The sequence below is a fragment of the Apodemus sylvaticus genome, chromosome 1, assembly GCF_947179515.1.
Source record: "Apodemus sylvaticus chromosome 1, mApoSyl1.1, whole genome shotgun sequence".
Taxonomy (NCBI): domain Eukaryota; kingdom Metazoa; phylum Chordata; class Mammalia; order Rodentia; family Muridae; genus Apodemus; species Apodemus sylvaticus.
In genome coordinates, this window is record NC_067472.1 from 124060002 (window position 1) to 124067074 (window position 7073).

Consider the following 7073-nt stretch of genomic DNA (forward strand, 5'->3'; position numbering starts at 1 on the left):
GAAGGGGTGGGTGGGAGAAAAGGGGAGGGAAGGGGACTTATGTGACTTTCGGGGAGTGGGGGGGCCTGAAAAGGGGAAATCATTTGAAATGTAAATAAAAAATATATCGAATAAAAAAAAAAACCTGGAAAAAAAAAGATGCTGGAAGTACACAACTCACAAGTCTCAGGACTCCTGAAAACATAGCAGATACAAGCCCTCCCCCTACTCACGGTTATAAGGAAGTAAGCATTGCTGTGGAGACTGATGAGCACAGCTGTGTGAAAGCGACTCCTGGATTCATCAAGCTGATGGCAAGGTCTGCAGAGAGCCTCAGGGGACCATTTTTAATGAATCTCACCCTTGCTGGGTAGAGCTTTTAGTGATGCAAATGCACTCATATAATCTCTGCTCCTTTAAGTAACCCCAATGTTCTTACTGGTCACCAAGTTGACTTCAATATGTCATCAGTTCCCTAGCTGTAGTTGAGTAGACCTTTCCATTATGTGTCTGCAGGAGTAGACACACACACACACACACACACACAAACACACACAGAATGCTGATTCTGTAAGATTGTCAATGGAGCCTGACTATTCCTATTGCCTAGTGGCATAGCCATCACAACATGCTTACTCATGTGTTTGTAAAGATGCTTGTGTGAACTGACTGTACTGACAGTTGTATGATAGTATAGATAGGGCTTGAGAAGCTTCAGTGAAAAAGAGATTTTCTATGCAAGCCTGAAGACCTGAGTTCAGATCCCCAATACCACATGAAAAGCTGGATGTGGCAGTGTGTCTATAATCCCAACACTTGGGGTGAAAGCAGTCAGATCCTGGAAGGTTGTGGGACAGCCAGACCAGCTGAAGCAGCAAGCTTCAGGCTCAGTGAGAGACTCTGGAAGAGTAATAGAGAGAAATGCTAAGGGTCACTCTGTCCTCATTGTGCATATGCATGGGTGAGGACACACACACACACACATACACACACACACACAAATACACACAGGATGTAGAGTACTTACAGTTACTTACAAAGCACAATACTTTAGCTGATAATGTTGCTCTTGCCTTTTATACTCTATTTTCTCGAGATTTTAGAGTACACAGCTTACCTAATGAAAGGGCACGCGATGCAGCACGCGTGCTCCACCAGCATCCAGGGGCCATGACAGCATCCGAGGCTGTCTGCATGTGGTGTCCTGCATGTGGGCCGATTCGCACAATGAAAATGACTAAGTGTGAACTTCCTGCTTGCATCTTTCGGGAACTGAGACAAGATGGTTTTAAAACATAAGACACAGCCAAGAATTTACAAGACCCAGTCTTTCTTAAAAGTTAAGAAAATTTCTCAGGTGTTGTAACTTAACTTTAAAAATGAAAGCTTTCTCTTACAGTTCAAGAGGTCAGAAATCTGAAGCCAGCCTAGAGAGCAAGGGTGGCCCACCAGGAAGCTCCTAGAAGAATCTACTCCATGTTCTTATTTTCTTTAATAAAACCTTTTTTTTCTTTTTCTTCTTCCTCCTCCTCTTCCTCCTCCTTCTCTTCAGTCTCCTACTTGAGGCTAGCCTCCAACTTCAGGTCTTGGCTCCGCCTCCTGAGTACTGCTCTAGTCGTGTATCACCACATATGCCTTGGTTGCTTGCCCTTTTCAGCATTTTTTAATAAAAGAAAACTAATTAAAGCAAGTAGTGGTGCTACATGCCTTTAATCCCAGCACTTGGGAGACAGAGGCAGACAGATACTGAGTTTGAGGCCAGCTTGGTCTACAGAGCAAGTTCCAGACAGCCAGGCTACACACAGAAACCCTGTCTCAAAAACAAACAAAAATTTTATTCAAATATAATTACAATCTTTCCTGCTTCCCCTTTCTAACTCCAACCATTTTATGTCCCCAATGCCTACCTCCCTCTCAGATTCACGGCCCCTTTTTAATTGCTGTTACATATATTTGTAGACAAGTGATTTGCAGTTTTTCTTTATCCCTTGATGTGCAAACCCTTTCTTACATGACTTCAGCCTCTGTCCCCATTGCTTCATCCTTAACCACTAATGCTGCTCTTCCTGCCCCCATCTTACCACACCCAGAACAACCTCCCACGTGAAGACCCTCAATGAAGGTCCTTTTTTGCTCTTTAAGGTGGCATGGTCACAGAGTTCAGGGGTTCGGGTGTGGATATTTTGGGGAGGCATTGCTTAGTTTCACACACCTACCATGAGGACAGTGCATCATTCTAGTGGCCACCATGATTATCCAAACCTCAGTTCCTAGCACTTAGGAGCTGATGGAGGTGCATGGTCCCAGGCCACCCTGGGGTACTGAGGAAGACTGTGGTTGTCACTTTTTCTATTGTGTGAACCTCCAAGAAGCAATTTAAGAGGCAATATTTAGTCTGGCACACAGTTCAGGAAATATAGCCCATCATGGCAGGGAAGACAGGGTCCCCATAGCTACAATAGGACTGCCTTTCAGTTGCCGATAGGGTGAGAACAGGCTTAACACAGCTCTGGCTGAAGCTGGTACCTGGACTGTAGAACTCAAGCCCCACCCTTATGACTCATGCACAAAAGGTTCTCTAGCCTCAGAACAACAGCATCAGCTGGGGACCAAGTGTTCAGGTACATGAAGAGTCTCTAAGAGACTCAGTCTAAAACATGATGACTCCATCACATTACAGAGGCTTCTGTCCTCAGATTCCCTTACAGTGGGCTGAGTAGGAGTGAGCAGTGTCTAGACAGTGACGAGCTCGAACTTGAGCCTCTGATGTGTCGCCTGAGCTGCCTTTTCGCATGTGAAGTTGCATAACACAATGCTGCCCTAAAGATCTGGGGAGCTGGTACTGGTGGCAAACATCGCAAAGACCTGGGAACCCTCATGCCACTCTGTGCCCTCTTCCTTCTAGCAATGTTGGTTTTCAAATTACATCCTCTCACCTCCCACACCCACAAGTGCGGGACTTGACTATGAGTAGCAGGCTTCACTGCAGAAGCAGTCTCTCCTCCCCTGCCAACTTAAAAGACGATGGGAGGAATTGCTAATAAGTTGGAGGCGCCGCACAGTACGTGGTACCCAGCTTCCCTCTCATCGGCCAGGAAGGCGGAGCCGCCTAGCGCACTTGCTCTACAGTGCCACACTGGTGTACCAGGGACCTGTCAGCTTCCTGTCCAGTATCCTCCCAAGTAAGTAAACATCTCTCTGACAGGGAATTTACCCCACAGCGATCACCAGGTGTTAGAGGGAGGACATACTCCTTGTGCAGCTCCTCATCTCTCACTCATCCTCCACACTTTGCCTTGCAAGCTGTCTACTTGAAAATGCAAATCAAGAGGCGGAGAGACGGCTCAGCAGTTAAGAGCAATAAGTGCTCTTATAGAGAACCCGTGTCAGCAGGCTGTCTCTAACTCCAGCCCCAGAGTACTGGAGGATCTCTTTTGGCTTTCATAAGCACCTGCATATTCTCTCTCTCTCTCTCTCTCTCTCTCTCTCTCTCTCTCTCTCCCTCCCTCCCTCTCTGTCTGTCTCTGTCTCTGTCTCTCTCTCACGCACACACACAAACACTCTTGAAATCATTTTTAATGCAAATCAGACCATCTTGTATCTCTTAAACCCTTTATATTTCCCGACAAGAGAGTGAGATTATTTGATGGCACCAGAACCTTCTTTAAAGACCCACTGGAGTCTAGCATGTGTACCAGCTACCCCTTTCCCTATCTACTGACAGGCACTTGGCCGCTATGCAGACTACCTATCTCTGATGTCCTTTGCTTTCAACCCTGCTGTAGCTTAGCATCCAAGCCTCAAAGCCTTAGCTAATGATGCTATAGCCCCAGTGACCTAACCCTCCAGAGAGCTACTACTATTGCTGAAGACACCCATGTTTGGTGATCTATTTTTGCTCTGTGTTCCTGCACACTGGATTCCTACATAGAGTTGATGCTATTTCACATTGAAAGAACCACTGAGTACTTTTCATGAAAAGATCCTCCAAGGGACAGTGACAGTGTCCACTTTACTTTGCTTAACCAAAGTCTTAAAAGCACCCAGTAGGAGAAGTAGATTAAAGTGGCTTTGGGGAATCTGCATCCCTCCTCCCCGCTGACCTATGCTGTGCTGCTCTGAACAAGTCCCGGTGTCTGGAAAGCAGCCAAGAAGGGCTGCCCCCTTGTTAACTACCCTCTGCACTTTGTTCAAGCAGTGGTGGCTCTCCATAGCAGCCTTTTCTCACCATAGCTAAACCGTTAAGCCCACCAGTCTAGGACTTCTGAAACCATCAGGAAGGGCAAGCGTGACAGAAGCTGGTGTCTGGGAACTCATCGCTGATGTTTTTCAGCTGAGGGTTTCTTGATTAATGGTTTTGTAAACCATTAGTCAGAAACAGAAAAGCATATTAATGTGTTGTTCTCTGCTTCCCGAATGCTTACTGACCATCATGTGTAACACATTGTTATTTTGGCTTCTGGCAGTGTCTCCTCTTTATCCAGTCCTGTTGAATTGTGGAGAGAAATTCGACAGCCCTGTCTAAGAAAACAGTTGTAATGAAGTGTGTATCGTGCCACAGGTCTTGGGGAAGGCTCACATACTAGATGGTCACCATCTGCCTGAGCGCTTGTGAGCATGTTTATTTTATCTCCTTTATTTCCTGCCCTCGATAGTTTTGAAATGGAGGATTACAAGCAGAGGCTGTGGAGAGGTGGCTTGGCAACGTATTGCTCTTGTAGAGGACCCAGTTTGATTCTCAGCAACTAACTGACAGTCTACAACCTATAATTCCAGTTTCAGGGAATCTAAAACCCTCTTCTGGTTTCCGTGTTCACCAGGCATGCATGGATGCACAGACATACATGTAGTCAAAACATATAAAATTTAAAAAGAAAGAAGTTTGCTGTTGAGTTTTGGACATGACAATTTCTTATTTTCCAGGAGTAGCACTGATCACTTGGCACCAAGTACAATTTCACCCTCTCAGCATCTTGGTGTGAAAGCAACCACCATCCCCATGGTATGGATGGGAAAACTTCATCTTAGCTAATTGACTGAGAAATTGGCCAATAAGTGACTAAGCCAGGATCTGAGCATCATACTCTGACATCAGAGTTTATGCTCTTAACTGATGTGCTCAGTGTTTATCTCCTTTCTCCCTGACTCTTGACCCCTGAATCTTCTGACTGAGACCCTCTGAGGATGACAAGCCTCCCTCTGCACTTTGTTAAAGCAGCCGTGGCTCTCCATAGCAGCTCTGCTCGTCAAACGCTGCACACAAAGTCTTCCTCCAAATTGCCTGTTGCTCCATTCGCTGAGCCTGGCTCTGACCCTGAGACCTCTTCTACCACAAGACAGCAATAAGATGCTGAAGATGTCTTCAGCCTTGAATGATAAGCTTGGTTCAGAATGAAGCCTGTGTCATGAGTATTTAAAAAGGCACACAGCCAGGCAGTGGTGACGCACGCCTTTAATCCCAGAACTTGGGAGGCAGAGGCAGGAGAATTTCTGAGTTCGAGGCCAGCGTGGTCTACAGAGTGAGTTCCAGGACAGCCAGGGCTATACAGAGAAACCCTGTCTCAAAAAAACCAAATACAAAATACAAAAAAAACAAAACAATAACAACAAAAGGCACACAGCATTCCAGCGATGCTTATTTATGTAAAATTTGTCTTACACAAGTATCCAAACTCCCCACTGGGCAAGAATTTGGAGCTGAACTTGGGGATTTTCTTTTTCTTTTCTCTCTCTCTCTCTCTCTCTCTCTCTCTCTCTCTCTCTCTCTCTCTCTCTCTCTTGAGACTAGAGGAAAAACAACTAGTCTCGGGGTCATGAGATGTTTCAGTAGATAACAGTACATGAATTAGTGCTCCAGCACCCATGTAAAAAGTCAAATACAGAAGCATGTATCTGAAATCCCAATATTCCTGCATCAGGGTAAGAGGCTAAGATGTAAATCATGTGGAAGAGCTATGAAACAGCTAGCTTAATTACATCATCATGGAAAGAAGAGACCCTGAATCAACAAGTTGAGAGGGAAGAACTGACTCCCCAAATTAGCCATCTGATGACCACATGTGTGCCATGGCTCTCACGTGGCTATACTCACATACACAAGATCTCTCTCTCTCTCTCTCTCTCTCTCTCTCTCTGTCTGTCTGTCTGTCTCTCAGATGCTATCCTACAGGTTCTCTGGGACCAGGTGCCAGCTTGTCCCACCACTATGGCCATAGTGTCCCTTATGGAAACCCTTGATAATGACACTCAAACTTGTTCCTAACCTGTATATGATAAGCTCTAATCCGGAAGTGTGGGCTGTGGTTTGGCTCTTTTTTCCTCTTTAACCTATCCTCTAATTTCTGGGATTTGTTTAAGAGTTTTGAACAGGAATCAATCAGCATTTAGCACAAGACTAGAAAGCAAACAAATATGGTCTTAACAAACATACACTCTCTGGAGAAACTACTCAGCTCTTACTAACAAGGTAAGAGACTAGAGGGGAGTTTTCTACCAAAACTTTATGTCCACTGAGAACTGAATTGTAGGATCAAAATTCTGAACCCACTTCTGAGTTTGAAATCCTATCAAAACTCACCAATCCCTGAGCTCCAAATCCTACCAATCCCTGGACTTGGCTTGAAATCCTATAGCCCCTCCACCCTGGAAATCTCCATTCTAGAGAACTTTGACAGCACGCCCCCCCAAGAAACCCTATGTGAAACCTGCCTCCTGCTCAGTTCCCTGCTGCGTCTTGCCCAAGCAAAGTTAGCCTCTCGTTTTCTTCTTAATAAATCTCTTGTCTCTGTGAGTGGTGCGCCTTTGTCATATTCTTTGGTTTCCAACTGCTGGGATAGCTTCTCCTTCAGAGCTGCAACATTTCCATTGGGGAGGCCTTTCTCCTCAGAGCTGTAACACATAAAAATAATAGTTTGTCAAGTATTAAAAGTAAAATTAATTCATAGTTTATGATGTAAGTTTAAGTTTGTCTTACCTTTTGACATTCACAGGAAACGATGTTGCTGCCTATAAAATTCACATTCAAGGGAAATGCTGTGAAGTTATTTGAAAGAAGGATGGGTCTGGGAGGTTGCTCAGTAGTTACATACTTACTG